The 23,527-nt window shown below is 40.1% G+C and overlaps 1 protein-coding gene across 2 annotated transcripts in view; it reads right to left on the reverse strand.

Annotated features, from left to right (window-relative positions):
- The window catches only part of SHROOM3 (shroom family member 3), a 138,494-nt gene that overhangs the window by 28,316 nt on the left and 86,651 nt on the right, over positions 1-23,527 (reverse strand). For both annotated transcript variants that reach the window (XM_063310357.1, XM_063310358.1), the window contains exon 2: positions 7,178-7,309. The gene's annotated coding sequence lies outside the window, so the exon portion shown is untranslated. The remainder of the gene's footprint in view (positions 1-7,177; positions 7,310-23,527) is intronic.

Genomic DNA, 23,527 nt, shown 5'->3' on the forward strand with positions numbered 1-23,527 from the left:
TCCATACTGGATTTATTTCTCTCTTTATATACTTACATATTTATCAGTTCTAAATTTCCAGATTTTATTATGTCATCATCCAGTCACAAACTCAATTTCCCAGAAGACCGAAAAGACTTATTGATCTTCACTCAGTTTCATGCAATATTATGCCATTGTTCATCTTTCCATGTTTATACAACTAAACAAAAGTCATATCTACAAGCAATGATAAAAGCAGCAAATACAGGTAGTCCTTGCTTAACGACTGCTGTTTAGTGACCGTTCAGTTATGAAAGTGCTGAAAAAGTAACTTTACGACTGGTTCTTGCACTTACGTTGTCACACTTACGACCCAAGGTCATGTGATCGAGATTCTGGTGCTTTGCAACTGGCAGGCGCTTATGACCATTGCAGCGTCTTGTGGTTATGTGATTGCCATTTGCACGCTTCGCAGCTGGCTTCCAAAAAGCAGAGTCAGGGGAGAAGCTGGCAGTAAAATTGTAAGTCACGATCATGTAATGTCTCACTTAATGACTGCATCGCTTAGTGATGGAGTTGCTAGTCCCAGTTGTGGTTGTTAAGCAGGGACTACATATATTGGAATTCTTTCTCATTCAGACATTCTTCTCTAGCAAAGCTTTTTCCTGTCTGCAAGCAAAGTTCTCATCAAAATACTCTATCTTAGTCAAAGAGCAGGGCTGCATTCTAGGCAGCTTCTAAAGACACAGAGCTCTACAAGACAGACCAAAAAGGAGAAAGTCTCACAGATGTACATCTGCATAAACACCCAGCTTTCTTCAGGGCCACAAGAATTTGATTCCTCCATTATAGCCAGGCAACATTTTCCCACTGAAATGTATTTGGCATTTCATTATTTTACTAAACAGCACTGTATTTACAGGTTACAAGTATATGAGGCCAACACCTTTGTTTGGTCAGCTCAAGACTGTAAAAGAGCATGTAAACCGAGTCTGAAGAACTTGACAGGCTGCGTGGCATTTTATGATCTTGAGTTGCAGTCATAAAAGCATTATCCTGCCACGGAGTTTGACATTCTTTTATATAGGTAATAGTTTCACATACAGTGAGACACAACTTTTTACCTCTATACACAGCACCTGCTGGGGGAGAAGGGGCAGAAGGTATTATCTGCTTTCAGAAGGTAATACCATGTTGCTGGAGGACCTCCCAGCCAAAACCTCTCTGGATAGAGATTTCATCACTTCTGCTCCATGGGCTAAAGGTGGTAAATTTACCAGTTTGGGAGTCCCTTAGAATGGGCTAACCTGTTTGTCCACATAAAAATAATAAACAAAACAAAACAAAATGGGAGCTTGGGTTCTAACAGAGGAAGAACTGCTGCTTTTTTTAATTGACTTTTATTAACTCTTGCTTGGCATTATGGTGTGTGTTATGAAGATAGCAGGAAAGTTGGGAATAGAGTTTGGCCTTGAAGTAGTAACCGCTGGGGGAGATTTGTTGGAAACTTGCACTGTGGCTATTGTAGGGAAAGAAGGATATGCTGCGGGCTGGTCTCCTTCCTTCTCCAGCTGCAATTTAACCAAAGCAGCAGAAGTGGCAGACTCTCCAGTCTGAAAGTCCTCCTTTTTCAATATCTATGTATTACCCAGGATTTAATTCTGGCTGAAAACTCTGGCCTGGCAGGAATTATGGATTTTAATTTTGATTCTGAATTTAATTGCATTAATTCCGTTTTGTTGCATACTTTGCATTTTTAACATTGTAACTTGCCTCGAGAGTTGGAATAAGCAGAAAGCTGGGTTATAAATCCTATAATAAACAAGCAAAGAAGTTTTTCCTTGGATGAGAAGTCTTATGATTTACCAGGAATTGTTCTGGTATTAAAAGGACAAGCCTGAATGCAGTGGTCTGTCAGGCTACAAGGTCTGGATTGCAAAAATCCTGGCAACTATCAGATGGCAACGAAGAGAATTTTCTCTAATTCTCTGCTACTGCTCATATTTTAGCAACCCGGATCTACTAGCCCTACTCTCCACGTGCTTCCATCTTCCAGAGCCAGCTAATGCTGGATTCTGGAGCAAGATCACTTAAACCATCATTTTCTCTCTAGTTGTGAGGACAACTTCTGCCCCACCAAGCATAAAGTCTATGTTCAGTTATCTAATATGTTCACAATGAATGCTTCTGCTCCAAAGCCAAACATAGAAATACTTTCAATTTCCTTATTTTTCCTCTTGTTTTATTGTCTAACGCTTCCCCAGTGTTTTGGAAATTTAGTCGAAGGCATTGGATTGTGGAAGGCTTTTCCACTGGATTCTAGTGTACAGATGTTGTACATAAGATGAAAATTTGGTATGTTCAGTGCTGGCTATGTGTTTAATTGTCTTGGGACCTTCAAGCACGATTAAAAGAAAACCCACAATTTATTTATTTATTTTATTTTCTATCCCACCTTTATTATTCTTATAAATAACTCAAGGTGGTGAACATACCTAATACTCCTTCCTTCTCCTATTTTCCCCACAACAACAACCCTGTGAGCTGAGTTGGGCTGAGAGAGAGGGACTGGCCAAGGTCACCCAGCCAGCTTTCATGCCTAAGGCGGGACTAGAACTCTCATACCACGCCTGATTGGCTCTTGGGCTGAGAGAGAGGGACTGGCTCAAGGTCACCGCGCTGGCTTTCATGCCTAAGGCGGGACTAGAACTCTCAGTCTCCTGGTTTCTAGCCCAGCACCTTAACCACTAGACCAGACTGGCTCTCTTAATCCAATTAATTAATTAATTAAAGTAAAGTAAAATTATTTAATTAATTAAATACTTTTGATTCCTACCTTTTATTTACTGCATTCTTTTCAAAATTATATTTTGTGTACCACTTAATAATAACAATAATCAAAACACTCAAAGCAATTTAGAAGTGCTATAAATACATGTGTAGGAATACATATGCAAAAAAAGAAAAAAAAAGTAGGGAGCAAGTTATGGCTATGGAAAAACAGAACCAAAAGGGCAGTTTCTTTCAATCATTGTTGGAATGACACACTTATATCCTTGAGGCTACATCTGCATGAAAGGGAGCAAATTTCTCTTTGCTGAAAAACTTACATAGCAACATAGGACATCACTACATTAGCTATTTGTTCTGCTTGAATATTCCAAAACACCTATTGCCCTGTGTGAACTTGAAGTAAAATAATCAAGAAATGGCCACAAGTAAAACTCAGCCTTTCAGTTCTGTAGATACTTTTGTCTTCTCCAATGTCAACATACGATTACAAATGAGCCACGCTATACTACACCTATAAAAAAGATCCAGGTCACAGTTACAAACAATGCCTGATATGTTACCTGTGACAGACTTAAATGCATCTCAAGGTGAGGACAGAAAAAGCTTCTTGAGGTATATTTGACGGCTCAACTTTTATTCCCTTTGTACTTCAGAACCCACCATCCTACCATATAGCACAAATTCCTTTTGAAAGTCTCCTCAATTGCCATGTGGCAGGAAGTGTCAGCTACTAGGAAAATATAAAGATAAGCACCTTCTGGATGCAGAGAATTAATAGTGTGGATCTTGGAATTCCAAAGCTTTGCTTTGAACTCAACACCAAAAACATGTTTCTCAACAATATATTGCAGTTCAGAGTAGTTTTGCACTGCATGAATACCATAGTCTTTGACCAACTCCTTAGTTCCTCATCACGATAATATTGAATTGTACCAGTTCAGGACATCTATCTGCAACCCACCCCCAGTGCTTCAGAGCTGGTGTGGGCATGAATGGCACAACTGCTGGTACCCCCTTAAAGAAGACACATCTTTTTCTGGGTTTGGGTAGTGGACATCTTCAAGCTAAAGAGGTGTCAAGAGGGTGTGATGAGGTGCTTCAGAGCAAGCATGGACACACAGTGCCTCTTGAACACAAACATGACTTTTCCTGGGATCAAACAGCAACCATGTGAGCCCAGAAGACATGCCTTCTCTAAGGGGAAACTGAGTTGCCCAAAGCACCTTTCTGCCTTTAGCTTTGAAGCCCTCCACATCTCTAAGAATACGCATTATTTTCTTTCCTGCTTCAGGGAATTTTTCTGACTTGGTGTTTGGAAAACCTGCTTTGAGCTATTCTACTGCTCTGTAAAGTAAAAGAAGGGAAGATAAATATGAGTTCTGAAAGCATTACAACAAAAAAGAGGAACTCTAGTCACAGAGACTGATTGTTCTGGTAGCACCTGCCAACAGGTGACACAGGAAAAGAAAATGCAGGGGAATCAGTGAAAAAACAAAAACAAAGGCCAAACCAGGATATCCTGCAGTGGACCGGAGGCGTAGAAACGATGTAGGCAGCTTGCTATTTACCTTTTGACTTTAAAACTCTCCCTTAGCAAAAGCCCCAGGAACAATTTCAGATTCCTAAAGTCACCTGTGTGATGCACCAAATATAACCACAAGTAGGATGTTTTTGTCCCTGATGTGGTTTTGAAGCTTTCTTTCCAGTTCACACTGCCAAAGACGCAATCTACAACACAGTTCAAAAAGTGCAGGCCTCTTTAGCAGTTACAGCAATCTTTGGAAGCAAGTTCAGCGCCCTTCCAAATAATACACATCTTTGAATTGAGGCATCAGAACTGGATCATTTTATGCCACCCAAATTACAAAGTCAAGCTTCGTTCTTTGCAGGGGTGAGGAGGAAAGGAAAGAATAAACAGAAAAGAAGCAGAAAGCATGGAGAAGAACGGGGGGGGGGGGACACTGGCCAAACCTGGTTCTTCTATGAGCCAATCTTTTGTTAGGAACTATAGTCATTGCATCTCCCTGAGTCTGTTTCTACCTGTTCTTTCACCCAGACACCTCCAAAGAAGCATCATCAATAACCAGAAGTTCTACTTCACTCTCACTGATTCCAAGTTTGCTCCTCCTCCTCTCTCCAGCACTACGCTGAGGAGTACAGATGCCTGGGAAAGACCTTACAGGAAGTGACAGAATTCCCTGGGCATGACCAACATCTTGCTGATTATGTTCTCCTCCTCCTGAAGAGACAGATCTTGATACCACGGTGTTGTTTTAGGTCAACAGGACAGGAAAGATTAATACAATCTCCTTTGTAATCAGATTGAGCTAATCCACAGGTCCAACAGTACAGATCAGGGATTGGCTTGGTTTCCATGAGGGCTAGAGCCTGGTACTATCTCATTAATTTCTGGTGTAATTTTCCCCCCCTGTGGGTTTGGCTCCATTGGTTCTTAGAGACCATTTTCAATCGACCTGGCAAACAAGAGCTGATAACAAATTTCAGTCTTTAGGTCTCTCTTTGGAGAGCCTCCACCCATTAGGGTTTGAAAAAGTCAAGAGTCATCTTAAGCAGAGTATCTGGGTTACTGATTTCCAAACCAGTCACAGCCTAGCATCCAAGTCCATGTTTCTGTTTTTGTTTTTTTAAATGGCATGTGCCACCATCCTATCTCTCCTCCATTCAAACTCTGAATTTTTGTTGGGCCTTCACCTTGGCCAGGTTGGATGAAAATGGTTAATCCATTGGGGGGGGCTGATAAAAGCATCCTTCAGCAGCATATATGCCCATGTGGGGATGGCTCTGTGGAGTCCCTAAGCCATCTGCTTGTTTGTTGCTCCCTTTACAGGGAATCTTGGAAGACATTCATCTATTCCATTTTAAAGAACTGGAGAGCATGATGCTTATCTGTCACTTCTATCTGACCAGGATTCTGATGTATCCTTTCATGTTGCCCAGTTTTGTTCCTCTACTTGTTCTAGTTGTCCCACCTATGACTGAAGATTAGTGCTAATCTTGGTGATCGCCGTTGATATTTGTATTATTGTTATTAAATTAATTTTATTCTTATATAATTTCATTGCCTACTTTTTAGCCTTATCAATAATTTTAGGTGTATGTGCTATTTCAAATTACATCTGTTGGCTGCTTTGAGTACTTTTCGGTTGTGTGTACCTGAATCTGTATCTGTATCCACACACAGTCCTTGACTTATGTCACTATTTGATTCCTGGAGCCCTTGAGCAAGTTAATTTTCACACAGATGGTCTGCTGTTTCTGCACATGTGAAAACAGCTGGTTGCCATTTCTGCCCATGTATGGGCAGCTGGCCATAATTCTGTGCATGCACAAAAGTACCATCAACCGTGTTTAATGTTTCTTCCATAAAGTTAAATTCACAAGTCACATCTTGTATAACCCAGGGGCTGCCTGCAAATGTACAGGTAGTCCTTGACTTATGATCACAATTGGGACCAGAATTTCTGTTGCTAAGTGATGTGGTTGTAAAGCATGACGTCACGTGACTACATCACTTAGCGATGGCAATCACTTGCTGCCGTTAAGCAAATTCCACCAAGAAGCTCCTGAGCTGCAGTGCGGCAAGCAGCCCTAGAACCCGTGGTTCTGGGGCTGCTTGCTGCCCCTCAGGGCAGGGTGCAGGGAAGCCAAAAGGGCAGAGACGGGGGGAGAGACAGGCGGCTGGGGGAGTTGAAGTGCCTCTGCAGTCAGTGTCAGTGGGCTGTCAAGTACTGGAATTTTGATTGCGTGACCACCAGGGCGCTACAACACCTGTAACTTCAGGGATGAGTTGTAAGTCCATTTTTTCAGTACCATTGTAACTTTGAATGGTCGCTGAATGAATGGTCATAAGTTGAGGACTACCTGTATTATGTTTGTTAGATTTATTTTACCCTTTCCTCCAGTTGCTCAAGGCAGCCTACAAAGCAGTCCTACCTCCAGCGGGATCCCCACAACAACAACCCTGTGAAGGAAGTTGGGCTGAGAAAAATGAACCGGCCCAAACTCACGCAATGGTTGAAGGTGGACCTGATCCTGGGATTTCCATCCTAGTTCAACATCTGCTGTATCAGCAACAATAAGCAGTAATAGTAAGTAACAGTAATAATGTTTATTTGGTCAATGACCAGCAACATGAAATGAATAAAAATAGCAAACAGAATCGAAATAAGTTGTACTCTGGTATCTCTTCAGATCATGTAAACCTTTCACAACAATAAACACACATCATATAAAACTGTTCTGTTACTGAAGGCTTTCTAATCTGGATCTTTCCTCCTTTTAGATTTATGTCTCCCAAATTTTGTGAATACTTTGCCGAGCAGACACGGAAAGAAAAGAAGGGATCCTAAGACACATGGCACTATAAGGTCCTTATTCTGCAGAACTAACCCCCCCTCCTCACCTGTTCTTCAACCGCAGCTTAACTTCCTTCAACCACGAAGTTTTGCTGAATTGCGAGTCAGACTTGAGACACTCCAAACTGAGGGAACAGGCAGTGGTGGTGCCTGAATGCCCCTCTGCTGCCAAAGTATCTCTGTGGACCAAAAAACAGAATAGGCTCAACTCATATATCCATAAAGATAAACCATCCCCTTTAAACCAACCATACATTGGCATGGTTCAAATAATTATCGATTAAAGCATTTCCATTCCATGTTTCAGTCTAAAATAGCTTCCAGGCAGCCTTCTCCAAGTGGTACCCTCCAGGTGCATTGGGGCTGCCACTCCTTGAGTTGCTAGCCAGGATGACTTAAGGCTGGGACTTATGGGAACCGTGCCTCAACATACATATTTGAAGATTAAGAGATTAAAAAATGCCACCACAACACAATTGTAAGAAATGTGTTTAAAAGAATCACGTTATATAAAAACATGGATGGATGGATGGACGGACAGATGGATGAAAAGGTATCTTCACACACACACACACAAATACACACTGATATATTTATATCACTCACAAAATATAAAATGGTCAAGAAATATGTAATTTTACAATGTATTTTATATATTTATTGTTTTACTGAGTATTTTGTTGTAAACCACCCAGAGTCCCTCTGGTGGGAGGATATGGGTGGTGACAAATTTGATAGATAAACAAACAAACAAACGAACAAGAAGCAAGCTTGATCCATGGGGTTCAGAATAGTATCATCTGCAAGCACTGTGGACAGTATGATGAGAGTATGTCTACTTAAATGTCAACTCTCCTGATCTCTGCATATGTGGGTGTATAGACGTGCATTTTATTAAATAAAGAAATAATAACAAAGAAACCTAAAACATGATCACACAAAAGCTAGTCTAAATTAACAATACAGATAGTACATAGACGATCTAACATCACAATTCAAAAAGAAAGAAAAGGCAAGTTAAATGAAATTCACCTGCTTCACTTTGTAGTTTGACCTTTTTTTTCTTGCAGTTGTACCTTAATTCATTTGAGCTGATCAAGTGACTGATTTGATTGAGTTTCTAGCCACCGCAAGGGGTTGATTTTTTTTTTTGTATTGAGGATTTTAATTTTGTAAGCTGCCTGGAGTCACCGTGTGAGAGCTGGGCGGCCATATAAATTTGTTTAAAGAATAAATAAATAAATAAATAAATCCTGCCATTTAAATCTCACTGAATTTCATCCAAACACCGGACAACAGGGGTTTATTGCCACTCACATATGGTTGCTTGAGAACAAGGCCCACTAAATTCAAGGTTATTATTCCCAAGCAAATGTACTCAAAGCAGAGGAAACTGACTTATGCCTTATTTGTTTGTTTACCCACTTAGTCCATTACTGTCTGTTGTAACGAATAGTTTTCAAACAGAAATAGCAAGCTAACTCAATATTTATATGTCATTACAAAAATAACATCTGTTTTGCCTGCATTTTGCCTGTGTTACACTGGAAACTGCAAATCAAATTCTACACAACTGTTACATATCACAGCTATTATAGATGTTGGAGAGACGGTGGGTTTTTTCCCCATGTACTTCATATGAAAGTAAAATAAAATTCTCATGCTTGCATTATTTGCTCACTTAATAATTTCTCTACCATACCACTTGTATTTACAAGTAGATTACAAGTAGATCACCAAACCAGCCATTTCGCTCCCAACTGCATGCATGTGGTTGGCACAATTTCATCTCAAAGAAATATGCTTTGAGAAAGGAAACATCTGAAATCCATTATTAGAGGATTTTTTTTTGCGCTGTCTTTAGAATGGAAGAACTATCAATCAGACAAGGACTGAAAATCTGCTCCGTTCATGGGAAGCCAGGAAGCCAGGAAGCCACAAACAACGCACACAACCAAAACAGGATTGCAAGAGAAGGCCATTTAAGATGGTCAGTTGCAGAATCAAATCAAGGAAGTCAGTATTACTGAAGCTGAAGCTAAGCCTAACTATTATTTATCACTTATATTTTGCTTCAAAACAGCTCCACCTTCCTCGTTGTTATCCACAGGAATAATTTAGTAATGATAAGCATAGGCCCCAGCACCTTGAACCTTGCTATCTCTGGTGAAATCCTGAAAAATTAATAGATGGAAAAGTGATTACTTTACAAATATACAGTGGTTTACTCATAACTAGGTGTAACTGATTTGAATGTGACATTGTGGAAAGAGTTAGTGCCTCACATGTGAAAGGTCTGATTTTAATCACTTTTAACTGGAGATGCTTGAGGCCAGACTACGGAACTTCCTTCTGTATAAATAATCGCTGGAATGTTGAACACCACTGGCCCAATTTTTGATATTTTTGGATCCCTGAGGATCCCATAAGGTGAGGTGCATGTAAGTCTGCGATCCTATCCATAGGAGGTCATCTTATCCTCCAAGTGTTGCTTTTGAGTGGATTTAAACATTGTCTGCCAACGTTCCTGGCTTGTTGAGGGAGCCAGCAGTTGACAGCACCAGACCAATCTTGGCTGATCTTGAAGAAACTAAGCAGGTTTAAATTTGGTTAGGACTTGGATGGGAGACAACCAAGAAATCTGAGAGCTCAAGCCTAGATTGGGAGGTCAAAAGAGAAGAAAAATCATGGAAGAAAGCAATGGCACATCACTTCCACTTTGTTGCCAAGGAAACCCTATGGCTACAGTACATCCATTTTGTTACAGGGGGTGGCCTTTACCCAAGGAACCCTTTACCTTTTTACTTGCTAATTATTTGGACACAAACTAAGGGGCTGTACATAAATGTCTGGCTAAGGCTCATGGGCCACAGTGCAATCTACATAAATGTGAAGTGTGTGTTGAGTTTTTTTTAATGATTTTTGTCATTCAATTTTTGTCATTCAATGGCTCTGCCCCTTTTTATATACTATCCCCACTTTCAAAAACATGTACAGCCCACCAAAGTTTTGCCCCCCACCCCCAGCAACCTTAGGACATCCTCAGCCCCCTTCCCATTGTAGCATTGGGCAGCATTAGTCAAGATATCCTGCATCATTTTTCTTTTTTGAAGGAATCTTACAGTCATTCTCAGGCCACAATTTGAAAACTGCCTTCCTTCTGTATTAGTGGGGCACTAATTCTTGGCACACAGACACATACCCCAGCCAGAGGGGATCATCTTAAAGCAGTGTTTCTCAACCTTGGCAACTTCAAGATGTCTGGACTTCAACTCCCAGAATTCCCCAGCCAGCATGGCTGGCTGGGGAATTCTGGGAGTTGAAGTCCAGACATCTTGAAGTTGCCAAGGTTGAGAAACACTGTCTTAAAGAGTCCAATTTTCCAATCTCATAGATAGAAGAAACAGAATGCTGTGAGAAAAGGAAATGTTCCAAACATCTGCTGCTATCAAATCCAGAGAGGGAAAGAAAAAGCATGTTGCATATTTGGTGGGTTGAGAGCTTAGGATGGCTTGGATGGCTGAGATTCCATTGCCATGAAAGACACCTCCACTGTGGGTGCTAACCACCCCCTTTGTCTTCTCCCCAGGACAAGAATGTTAAGCCCCTGCACTGCTTACAGTGAAGCATTACTGGGGAAGTACAAGGATCCCCAAGAATACTTTCACCTCTGGGGAGTGTGGATTTCAGCATCTGAATGATATTCTTGCACAAGCTGGTTGCACTCCAGATCCTCTGTCGCCTGCTTACCCCGTCCTCTAAACCCCACCCCGCTTGGCTTTTTGTGCTATACTTGGCCGTTTTTTCTACCAGCTGTTCTTGGATCTGCATGGCATTCTTGCATGGTGCAAAGGGAGGTCTCTTCTCAGCTACTACTAAGGAGACAATGCACATAAGCAGAATGGTTAAAACAGCTTTCCCGAACCTGGTGCCCTCCAAGTGTGTTGGCCACCTTGGTTCAGAATTTAAGTCTAGTCTGGTGCATTTAGGAGCTTAGGGAAGCCTGGATGAGGTCAAAGAGTTGGCTATGACCTGGGACTCTCCACTGCAAATCTTATCTCAGCCATGAAATCAGGAGAGAACTCTTCAAAACACTGTTAGTTTGGACCAGGAGAGAGTGGCATTCCAATTTCTGCTCAGCTTTAAAGCAAAAATGAGCACCTTTCAGCAAGTATAAGCCTAATCTACTTCACAAGGTATTGAGAGGATAGAAAGGGATAATCTCTTATAACCCATGGAGGAAGGGCGAGATGTCTACGTATGAGCCTCTGTGTACATATCAGTATTTTCCCAGTTCCATGCAGGACTTTTGTATGGATTAATGTGATATAATACAGTGTTAATATGAAACAGGGATCTGCATCACAGAGACTAAAGCTGTGCCAATCCTTCAAACAAGGTGCTTTGTAATGTGTGGGAGAGCAGCCAAGTACCTCTTCCAGAAGCATTAAAGCTGTTGCAAATTTTCCAGCTTGGGGGGGGCTGCTTCGGCAACCAGCATGCATAGGAACCCAGAGCACTTCCTGAACCAGCCACGTAAGGTTGAAAAATAGGTGGCTGGTTTATAAACTTGAAAAGAGCTGCTTCGGAGCTCCTCCAGGATGTCCCAAAGCACCTTTTCTGAAGGATTTGCACATTTGTAATAGAGACCCTGTCTCCATCATCAGCTCTTGTTTCAGCATGTTTTAGAGTTCAACCCTTCTGCTCTGTCTCTAGCTTTAAGGAAGACACTTCAGTTGTAATTCTTGTCTGTCAACATAGGCAAGATTATTTGCCAGCTTTTGCCAGCTTCAGAGAATGACAGTGCAGTTTTGAGTGAAGTACTGAATTATACAGTTTTATTGATGCATTGGAATCAGCGGGATGTTTAACAAGCAAGGATGAGCTCAAAATTGACATATGAAACATGACATATTTGCACAAAGGATGCAAGTTAGGACTTGCAGCATGACACTTAAAGCAGGTATGTAAGTCACATCTTTTGCATCACTGACACATATGTCATTCAGCTTTTCCTGCACTCCCTGAAGGCCTCTGTGCTTACAACACAGAGAAATTTCCATGGACAGGATCTTGGTTTCTACAGGTCTTCCTTCTGCATAAAGCAACAGTTCAGATGCATGCTAAGCCAAAGTTAACTTGGCCAAACCTAGCCTAGTGAAGCAGCAACTCCGATTACCAGGAGGTAAATTTTTGCTCTTCTCTCACACACAATTATTCTGTTTACTTAACAGACCTGAGGGATCATGATCTAGTTCTTGAGAAAGACAGCTGATGTTCTTGATTAGCAGGAAGGGAAAGGAGACCTGTTTTTAATTGTTAAATATCATTTATTTAAATGCTGATCTTGTTCTCCATCTGACTTTAGGAATTGGCTGGCATGTTGAACAATAGATATTCTTCAAGCCACAGCTACAAGTAATTAGACCAATACTAGGAGTAATTAGAAGATGGATAATTAAAACTTGCATTCTTAGCAGAAAAGAATGAAAGACATGGGAAGGACCATTTCAAACAAAACATCAAGAGAACTTCTGGAATCTGCCACTTATGCTTTCAAAAAGTAAACTGAAGAATCCTAGGAATGTATAACTCAATTCATTGGGCCAAATGGCCTAGTTTTGCAAAACCTTACAGAAAAATATTGGAGTGCAGAAACAGGCCAACTATAGAACAGTCCAGTGTTTTTCTGTAAGAATGGGAGTATATTAAGTATAAAATATTTAGAAAAATGCTTATTTTATAAAAACCAAGAAACTGAAAGGTGCCCTGAGCATTGTGCCTATACATTATTTCAATATGTTTTCCAGACAAAACCCTTAGAAGTTTTTAGTTCTAAAACTGTTAGTTCTTAGTTCTCCTTTGCTCTAATTTGAAAAAATCTGGTTCTTCTGGAAGACTGTTGAGATTGACTGAATGACTGACGTTATAATTATGATTGTAATCTTGTTCTTAATATAAATTTGAACTATTCATGGCAATCAATCTCCTGGACTGAAGCAGGGATAAATTCCATAAACCACCAAGTACTGGTTATTGCAGTTGGAATCCAGAATTACTATTTTTTCTTTAACTTCTATTTAATATTCACAAAAGATATTAAGAGTTAAAGGAAATGATCATCTCTGCATTTTCAAATAAAATGTAGTGTCTGAAGAATCTAAATCCAATCTTCAAAGTGGTACTTGAGTCCCAGCTGTCTCCCCTTTCATTAACTTAAGTTCTATATTGATTTTTTTCTATGTTCAATACTCGCAACCATATTCCATTCAACAATTCATCATTTAAAAGTTTATTTTGTAGACTTATTGGAATTGTGCCGTTTTAATGGTTGAATTGACACGGAGGGAGCCCATTAGTTTCTAATGAACTGAAAATTTCAGGGGAGGGGACTTTCTTTGTGTATTTTGGAAAGGAGACTTGACCTTTTTCCAAAGTGAACATTTAGCAGCATATCCAGAAATCCCCCAACTCTTCCAAATGTAACTATGTCCTATGGTTATTTGCATGCTCTTAGGCAGATTATACTAATTTATTTTACAAAACTCTTGTAAGGATTATTGAGATAAGTGCAGCATTTTAAACATTTAAAAACATGGGGGCCAGACTAGGAAGTGGAAAAAGCATCACAGAAGAAGAAACTGCACTGTGGCCAAGCAGAGTACTTGGACATGTCCTTGAAGACATGACCAAGAATCAAACCTGACTCAAGAGCATACTTACTCTACTACCTACAGTGTCTGTTACGTCAACAGCTCTCTCTCTCTCTCTCTCTGTCCAAACTCATGTAGCTAAAATCCTGATGAAAAAAAAACTGCCTGCTCAAATTCAGATGACTCAGCTTTGCAACAGGATGCTTTCAGATGTACTGTATAGAGGTAAATCAATGGCACCAGCCTGGGAAAGTCAGATGCTCATGTTGCAGGGCTGAAAAAGTTCTGGGTTTCCCCCAACTTTCTCAAGGAAAATGTCTCTTTGTGAAGACTGAAGTGAGTAAGCCAAGAGCGTTTTGCTCACTTTGATGGAGGAAGAGTTTGCTTTAGCTTGATGCTCCTGGACTTCTGCTCTCTGGGAGTTGCCTGTCTTCGTCAAACCTCATTTGTTTGGGGGGAATTTGATTGGGGTGTTATGTAAGTATTGTCAAATAAAGAACAAACAAGTAAATATATTCAATTAGGCTTTCTCAGAATTGCTCCTCATATATTCTGCCCAACATCTGAAATAAATTTTACTTAGACCATATGAGAGTTTATATAAAAATAAATGAAAGGATTCCTAACTTCGCATCAGAGTTCATGAACAAATGGCACGTGGCAACCATGGGCACGTAGTCCTATTCATAGTGATGACAAGTGTTCAGCCCTGAAAAGAACAGACTATTCATCCTTCCTTGTAGGACGCAAAATATGGACTTTACAAGATTATTTCAGTCTTATATCCTACAGAACAATTCACTCTCTCAATGTTTGAAATGTTTTGTCTCTTTACAGAAGTAATTTCTAGCTGTTTGCTGTTATTTATACTGCTGTTCCCCCTGTGCAGTTGGAATTTCATGCCATACACATTTACCACATTATTGTACAAATGCATTCTGCAGAGGTTCTCTTGGGCTTAACAATATCCTCCCATGCTACTCAAGACAATTTAGCCTAAATTCTATTGAACTCATTTAAAACCCTTAACCCCTTAATTTCTTCAGTGGGATTTAAGCCTAACACACCATGTTTATTCACAAATAAATCTCTCCAGGTTCATCCCAAACATTAGGTATCCTCATTATATCATTGTGTGCCATGTTTTTCATTCTCTCATAAACCCTTCCAGAGACTGTCACCTGCAGTGGACCTGTAGACCTGTTCGCTGTGGAAAATGATGGCAGGACAAGGAATTAAATTAAATTAAAAGAAAGGAGATTCAGAACCTCCTGTGGCTAAGACCTGTTAAGCTGTAGAAGCATTTGCTGTTTTTGAAACTCTCTGGAATGGGTTAGTGAAATCCTGCACTGAAGAGGAGGGTGGACTAGATGACCTGTGAGCCAGCTGCAACGCTCTGTGATTCTATAGTTGTGGAAATAAATCTCTGGACAAGACCATCCCTTTATCCTGCAAGGCAATTTTTGCATTCTTATGCATTGCATATATTTGCTAAAGCCCCTCTTAACCAAACCCTAGTCATCATTTCCTGCTTAGGCATATACATGCCTTGAACTCCAGCCAGGAGGCACTGTGACCTATGGAAACTGAGATCTTGCACCTGCTGTTCATTCCAAGACCACCATCTCTGCAGCTGAAAGTCATGGAAAACTCTAGAAGGCTGCAGAGGGGCCAGATGTATACCTGGGCTTCTGCACTGAATAAGAGATTTCTGTTGCAAAGAGAAAATGCACACCAGTAGGAGGGGGGGTGGGGGGGAGTCCCGAGCTGCAGTCTTTCATTCTGTGGTGTGCCTGAATGTGGAGGTGAGACAAAGGATAAGCAGACAAATAAATGGTATGTATTCAAGGGTGGTTTTAGATTACCACAGGAAAATATACAAGAGGAAAAAGAGCTGAGCAGTGCTACATAAATCCTGATTTCCTCCAATTTAAAAAACTGCCATAAGGTTCTGAGCAGAGAAGACAACAGAGAAAATTAACGACCCAGGTTATGGCGGATTCAATAAGTCTAGGGATCAATAATGCTTAGATACTTCCAGCTGTTTTCTAGTGCTACATCCGATAATTATCAGACTACAAAGAAAGAACCCAAATTCTCATGTCACATTTCTGAGCAGAGAAACAGGTTTCAGTAGAAACGAAAGACATGCTGCAGTCCAAGTCAGTTAAAACAGATTTTTGCATGCTGTGTTTGGCTGCATGATTCTCTGTGTCCCAAGCAATTAATCTGTTAAATCTGAGCTTTGTTCTTTTTCTTACTTTTTATTCTTGATGCAGATATGCATCTGGGAAGACTCACACAGGATGTGTGCATATATACAAATAATCTAATCTTAAACAGAAGGATTGAGTTCCACAGGAATAATGGCCTAATATATATGCATTGAATTTGCACATCTTTTATTGAGATGTATTTGTTCAATAGATTCTCATGCCCAACTACATATATATGTTGGGAATACCTATATCTATAATCTATCTATCTAGCTCTCTATACAGGATTGCAGTTGTAATGGAAGAGAAATGCTAAAGATGAAAAATGATTATAATAAAGCGCCCTGAGAAAATTCCTGTGGGCACCCAGACGCAATCTCAGTATCTGATTTCTCACAGCCCTAGCAAGCGCTTCCTTTTCTGCATCAATGCTCTGAAATAATTTATACTTAGGCTTTAAGGCTGGGAAAGATGGAAGGAAAGAGAAGAGGAGCAAGGGGGATGGACTCAGTTACAGTGGTGATGGGTGAACCATTGGAAGACCTCAAAGAACAGGTTAGGGACAAAATGTCATGGAGAAAATCTATCTATGTGGTCGCTAAGAGTTGACAATGACTTGATGGCCCATCATCCATCCTTCCTTCCTTCTTCCTTACTACATATATTCATTCTGATGAAGAGTTGAAGTAATAATAGTAAGAATAATAAGAAAATCACTAAATATAAAGACCTGCAAATAGAAGTAGAACGACTGTGGCAAAAGAAAGCAAAGATAGTCCCAATTCCAAAACATCTGGAGCACCCCTTGAACACCATCGGCATTGACAAAATCACCACCAGTCAGTTGCAAAAGGCAGCTTTACTTGGAACAGCTCACACCCTGCGACGGTACCTTTAATATTATTAAACCACGACATCTGCCTATTCCGGGTCCTTGGGAAGGACTTCATAGGTGGACAGAAATGCCAAATCCAGTCTAAACATCTGGCTGACTGTGCAACCAACCATAATTTATTAAATTTATACGCCACCCGACTCCCAGTAGCTCTGAGTGGTTACGTATAGTGACAACTGCTTACTAACTCACCATTCACTGTAACGGGCTGGTCTCTTTTCCTTTCAGCATCTCCCATCTTTATTGTTACTTACAGTTTATGCATCCCAGCCATTATCTGTACATTCCAGCCCCTGCTGTTTCTCTCTTCCCATGCCCCCACCCCCAGACTTGGTGGCTGGTTGTTCCCAAGGAAAATACCAAAGGCCCAAATGGGCAGAACTCATATACCTCAGTCCCTTTGCACATTCTTAATTTGACAGCCAAGTCTATTTTAAAATGTTTAAATCATAAAATAAATAAATACACAACATTTCTCTCAGCAGGAACTCAACTACTAGCAATATAAACCATTATACCCTAACCCTGAAGATTCTTTATTCATATAGTGCAAGATTGTGAAAACAGGACTTCCATCTAGAAAAATACACATTCTCACTCTTTCTAAAATTGCTCAGATGGGACAGGTCAACTTCAGCCTAGTGAATCCCATGCATGGCTAAATGTGTAAATGACAAATGTGTACATGCGCAAATGACAAATGTACAAGTAGTCCCCACTTAACAACCACAATTGGGACTGGAATTTCGATCACTAAGCAATGCGGTCATTAAGTGAATCTGACCTGATTTTACAACCTTTTCCGTGGTGGTCGTTAAGTGAATCACATGACAATTAAGTGAACCGTGTGGTCATTAAGTGAATCACATGATTCCCAATTGATTTTGCTTGGCGGAAGCCGGCTAGGAAGGTAAAAAATGGTGATCAGATGACCGCAGGATGCTGCGATGGTCGTAAGCGTGAGGAGTGGTTGCAAGTCAGATTTTTCAGTGCCGTTAAGTCCAAACCATCGCTAAACGAACAGTCATCCAGTGAGGACTACCTATATATTAATTATTACAGTAAAGGATAAAAAGAATATACTTAAAATTTGAATTTATTGTTAACAAAGTCACAGCATTATACATGTACTGTTTTCCTCTGATGGAATCTTCCTTTTCTCCAATCTGCACATACAAACATTAACAGAGCCTATAACCCCAACTGCAACTGTGCATGCGCTAGCCTCAATTGCGCGCACACTTGCCTCGTGTGAACTGAATTTTGGGTTGCGTTAAATGTGACCTGGTGTCAATTTACAATTCTCACTAAATTGAATATTTCATTCGAACTCACACTGATTGCGACCTTCCTGCACACTGAGTGTGCTCAGACAATGCATTCAGTATAATTTGGGGAGATAAAAGGGTCTGAAAAACAAGTGCTTCCTGGATTTGAATCCACTTTAAAACTACTATCAGAGAAATGGGAAACTACTAATGGGATTGTGTGGAAAGTGCAAAGGTGAATTAATATGATTAAATTCACAAAGGAGATGGTTCTTCCCCATAAATAATTAATTCTTATTAAGATGGCTTTAAATTCAGCCTTCAGAAAGCTGAGATGCTCTCAGAGCTAGACAAAAGAGCTATGAAAGAGTGGCTGAGTTCAACAACGTACCCTGGAAGGATCCCAACTTCTTGGGGTTGTACAACACATTGAACTGGAAATGGAACCCATCTCAGCTGGGTTCTGAAGCTAAACAGGATAAGGGCAGATTAGTACTTGGATGGGAGAACGCTAGACTATATTAGGAAGTTAGAAAAAACATCCTGGAAGAAGGCAACCAAGCCACTTCCCTCCTCTTCTTGAGGAAATTTATTTATTTATTTATGAATGAATGAATGAAACCAATTTATATAGCTGCCCATCTCACGACAGGCGACTCTGGGCAGCGTAGGACAGAGTTAAAAACAGTCAATACATACATAAAAAAAATAAAAAACCAAACTAAAACAAAAAAATAAAAGGATGTTAAGAATAACAGAGCACTCATTCACCCATGGTTCCATCCAAATGGAATGGATGTCCAGGAAGAAACCAGGAGCCAATCTCAATTCGAAGGAAACTACTCTTAAGAGCAGTATGTCATGCAAGCCCAACCAATACAGAGCCTGCATTTGAAAGCAATATGTCCATTGCGTCCTAGGAACGCATTGCTCTTGCAGGCAAATCCCCCCCCCCATCTTTTGGGCCCAGTTACCGTTTCTGGAGACCCAATGCAGCTTTAGCAGCTGTGCTCTCTGCTTAAGAGATTCAGTTCTGGATGAAGTAAACTTTGTATCTGGGAAATGGACTATCCTGTGTAGGGATGCTATTTCTTTCTACCTCTGCTGGTGCTAGCCAACTCCAAACCCAGTCTCCTGGACCACATAGCAATGGCTCATTTTTTGCCATCTATCTAGACCAGTGTTTCTCAACCTTGCCAACTTTAAGACGTGTGGACTTCAACTCCCAGAATTCCCCAACCAGAAGTAAAAAAGAACTAAGACCATAAAAAGAGCACCAGTTTGGTACAGTGGTTAAGGCACCAAGCTAGAAACCGGGAGACTGTGAGTTCTAGCCCTGCCTTGAGCACAAAGCCAGCTGGGTGACCTTTGGCCAGTCACTCTCTCTCAGCCCTAGGAAGGAGGCAACAGCAAATCACTTCCAAAATCTTTCAAGAAAACTACAGAGATTTGTCCAGGCAGTCTCCAGGAGTCAGCACTGACTTGAAGGCACCAAAAAAAAAAAAAAAAAAAGCACAAAAACAAACTAAAAAAAGGAAACATCAAAAAAATATTTTGTCTACAAAGGAGATAGTTCACGTTCAGCCCAATTTTTGAACACATCATTAAATGTTGACCTCCACAAACTAATATTGATCAGCCTCCCTGTTACATCAATAGATGGTTTATAACCAGAAAGCAAACACACACCAACTATCTGGGCTCACATCTTTCCTGCACTGAAGAATAATCTCTTTTGCTGTGCCTGGTGCTCAATAAATCCATAATTCTATATATACTGATAAATTCTAAATTCCTCATTTATAATTCAAAGTACATTCACATCTTCACACCATATTAAAAAAATGTGCAACTATTATGCTCCAAAACAACAGTGACACCAGCCCACATCATCTAAGTAAGGGTCCAACTGAATATCCCATATTACAACTGATGTATACAATTATATGAGTATCTAATTGTATACCCCATAATACAATTCCAGCATAATGAGGTTGACAAGCAACCCCTTTAAAACCTTCTCTGGGATGTCTAATAAACATAAAAATTAATATTTTGTTGAATTAGTCTCATCTGAAGATAACAGCCATACTTAATATTCCGTAATGACCAACAATTTTTTAAATACGGGATGTTCCAACTCTTTATTCCAAAGTTCTTGCAAATAACTAATAACCCATCTTAGTGATATACTTAAATTAAAAAAAAAATTCTGTAGACTTAGAATCATCCAAAACACATTCCAATATGAGTAATTCAGGAGTTTTAGAAGTGGATAATGCATCTGGACCTGACTGTGAAATCAAGAGATGTTTTAACTGAACATACTGCCATTTCACAGCTTCAGGCAATCAAATTCCTCTGGCATTAACTCAAACGGTTTAAAACCTTGATTGGCAATAAGCTGATTTATGGTATGAATATCCCTACTTGCCCATGACTTCCCCTAAAAGATGTACATTCTGAAAAAGGGATTGTCTCAGAGGTATAAATTTGTCTTGTGAAAAAGGAGCAAAATTATGCCTCTGCCCCAACATGTTCCAAACAGGCCTTGAAACCTTTAATGCAAGAAATGTAACCAAGCTATTGCTAAAAACAGAGTCAAGATCCTGCACTATCACAAGGTCACATCACACACACACACACACACACTTATTACTAACACTATGCTACTTAATTCGAATTTTCTAATTCTCACCATGGTAGTTTTTTAACTTGGTCATTTCCACATCACTGAAGTAAAAAAAAAAACCCTTCCCAATAGCTTCTATTTCTAATAGAGAGGTATATTAACCATACATAAACTCAAAGCCTTGGATGCAACCTCCTTTTGCCAAATTTGTTGTTTTTAATCTTCCAGAAGGAGAAAAAAAAAAATTAAATACATAGCATGGAATATTAGCCAAAGTTAATGAAAGTAATTTTTATCCATACGCTTTAAAAGTATGATTGCTGAGGTTACATTTGTCCCTCTGTGTCAAAAAAGATCATGCCCTTTGCTATTGGGATTTATTTTGGATAAGACATTTGTTGATATACTTTAAAATGAAAACATCGTATGGACCCAAAGAATGATGCCATTCAAATGCTTAGCAGCTGAAAGAAGGAAAATGTTCTCTGATTTGGTCCTGCTGGGCCCCTTCCTGATACCATTTCCCACCCCCATCCCCACCCCATGATAAGAGTCAGGTCAAGTCTCTTTATTTCGGTCACTGACCAGCAAAACATGATAAGAAACCTTGGTTGCTAAGCCTCCCTACCACTCAATGCTCCTTATTTGTTGCATTTAATTTCTTCAATTTTTTGTTCTCTTAGCTCATGTCCTGAATATACAAGTCTCTGTTGCAGGATAAGAAGATGTTGTGTCTTGCAGGAGTTTTCTTTTGGGGCATATAGGACATTAGGGGCAGACACAGTAAATTAGTAGGGAGGGAGGAAAATAAAGAGGCCCCATATCAGTAAGAACTTCAGGGATTCCTGCTGTTTTCCTGGGATTACAAGCCAGCAATGGAGAACCTCCAACTACAGTAGGACAACATGAACAAAAAAACTCACAATGGGATCTGCAATATGGAGTATCTATTTACAGCTTAAGAGTGTGAAAGATACTTCACTTTACAATAGTGGCAAGGAGTCCTGCCCAATTCCTTCCTTCCGTGCTACCAATGTGGCTCCTATTGATCAGCCAAGACATGCAGAAGACTCTATGCTTTGTCTGATAGTCACCCAGATCTTTGCAGCCCAGATATAGTGGCCTGATCCCAAATGTCCTGGTTTGTTGAAGGCATGGGGCAAGGAGTGGGACAGGGTGGTAAGGGGGAGTCCAGTGGAGCCCCTGTGCCTGCAGGCCCCAAGGCAGCTGCCTCCTGCCTTCACTTTACATTGCACAATATCATACACTGTCCAAAAAACATCTGTCAGATCAGATGTGGGCCAAACTGAGTAATAGGACATCAGTCTTGCTTTCATTTTTATTTTGCTCAAGCATCAAGAGTAAGCAAGCTCTTAAGAAGAGAGGGCAACAGATTGGTAAAGCCTGCTTTCTTCCTTTCTTCAGGCCACCTTTCCAGGATATTTTGTGCCACAACAGGCAGTTGTGTGATAATCTCTTTCCCTAAGAGAGAATTTTAGTGTATGACCTTGGTTATATCTGCAACAGGTCAGACTTTAAGACCCAGTTCCAGTCTTTCAATCCCAGAATTGATTGCTATCATATTTTAATTTATAAAAGCCTAATTTATGGAATCTTACTGGATTTGTTTTGCGGTGCTGCATAAAAAGATTGCCCCCAAACTACTTTAAAACTTTGAGGGGTTTTAAAGATAGGACTTGCAATTAATACAGGGGCCATTTTAACATAGGTGCAATTTTAGATAAATGCTTCTTCAACTGAAATAGTGCAAGCTACCACATTAAAGGTAAATCATCTCAAAAATGCTCACAAAGCAGACTGTGATTATGTCAAAAACGTATGTGTTGCATAACATAGATTTAGATTAGATTTTTTTTATCCCGCCTTTATTATTTTTATAAATAACTCAAAGCGGTGAACATACCTAATACTCCTTCCTCCTCCTATTTTCCCCACAACAACCCTGTGATTTGAGTTGGGCTGAGAGAGAGGGACTGGCCCAAGGTCACCCAGCCGGCTTTCATGCCTAAGGCGGGACTAGAACTCACAGTCTCCCGGTTTCTAGCCAAACTGGCTCATATATCCCTGACACAAAAAAGAAAACACATTCTTTCCCATTCTTCAATCTCATCTTCTAATACAGTTGATTCAATGCCTCTTTAGCATTATAATTTTTGTTTGCTAATTAAAGTCCTAAGTGATTTACAACAATAAGGGGGAAAAAATCTCTCTGCAAGTTGAGAGCCTACCAAGCATGATGCAGGAGAAAAGGGAAGGAAGAAGTGAAACTGAATCCAAAGAGAAAACAAAGCAAGGCAAATGATCATGGGTAACTTCAAGAGAAACCAACATGAACACCTGGACAAGGTGTTGTCAGATTCAAAAAGACAGGGAACAGTCAGAGAAAATGGGCAGGTAGAAAAGTGAAGGGGGAAGCAAACCAAGGTTTAATGAAGAACTGAGAACATAATCTAGAAAGTAAAGCTATCTATGCTTCTACAGAAAAGGCCATGTAAGTCTTAGACATCAAGGTAGGCTTCGCAGAACATGCAGTATTTTGTGGCTTAGCATGTTATGTGAAAGGTATGTTAACTGTTGATGTAATTAGTTGGTTTATTTAAAATTATTTGTATGCCACCTGTGCAATCAATCTTAAGGGATTTACAAATCTAAAACAATACAAACATCAGCCAAACCAGTTGGTGGCAACTACTGTAACAGCTCAGTTATGGT

The sequence above is a fragment of the Candoia aspera genome, chromosome 8 (genome assembly GCF_035149785.1).
Source record: "Candoia aspera isolate rCanAsp1 chromosome 8, rCanAsp1.hap2, whole genome shotgun sequence".
Lineage (NCBI taxonomy): Eukaryota > Metazoa > Chordata > Lepidosauria > Squamata > Boidae > Candoia > Candoia aspera.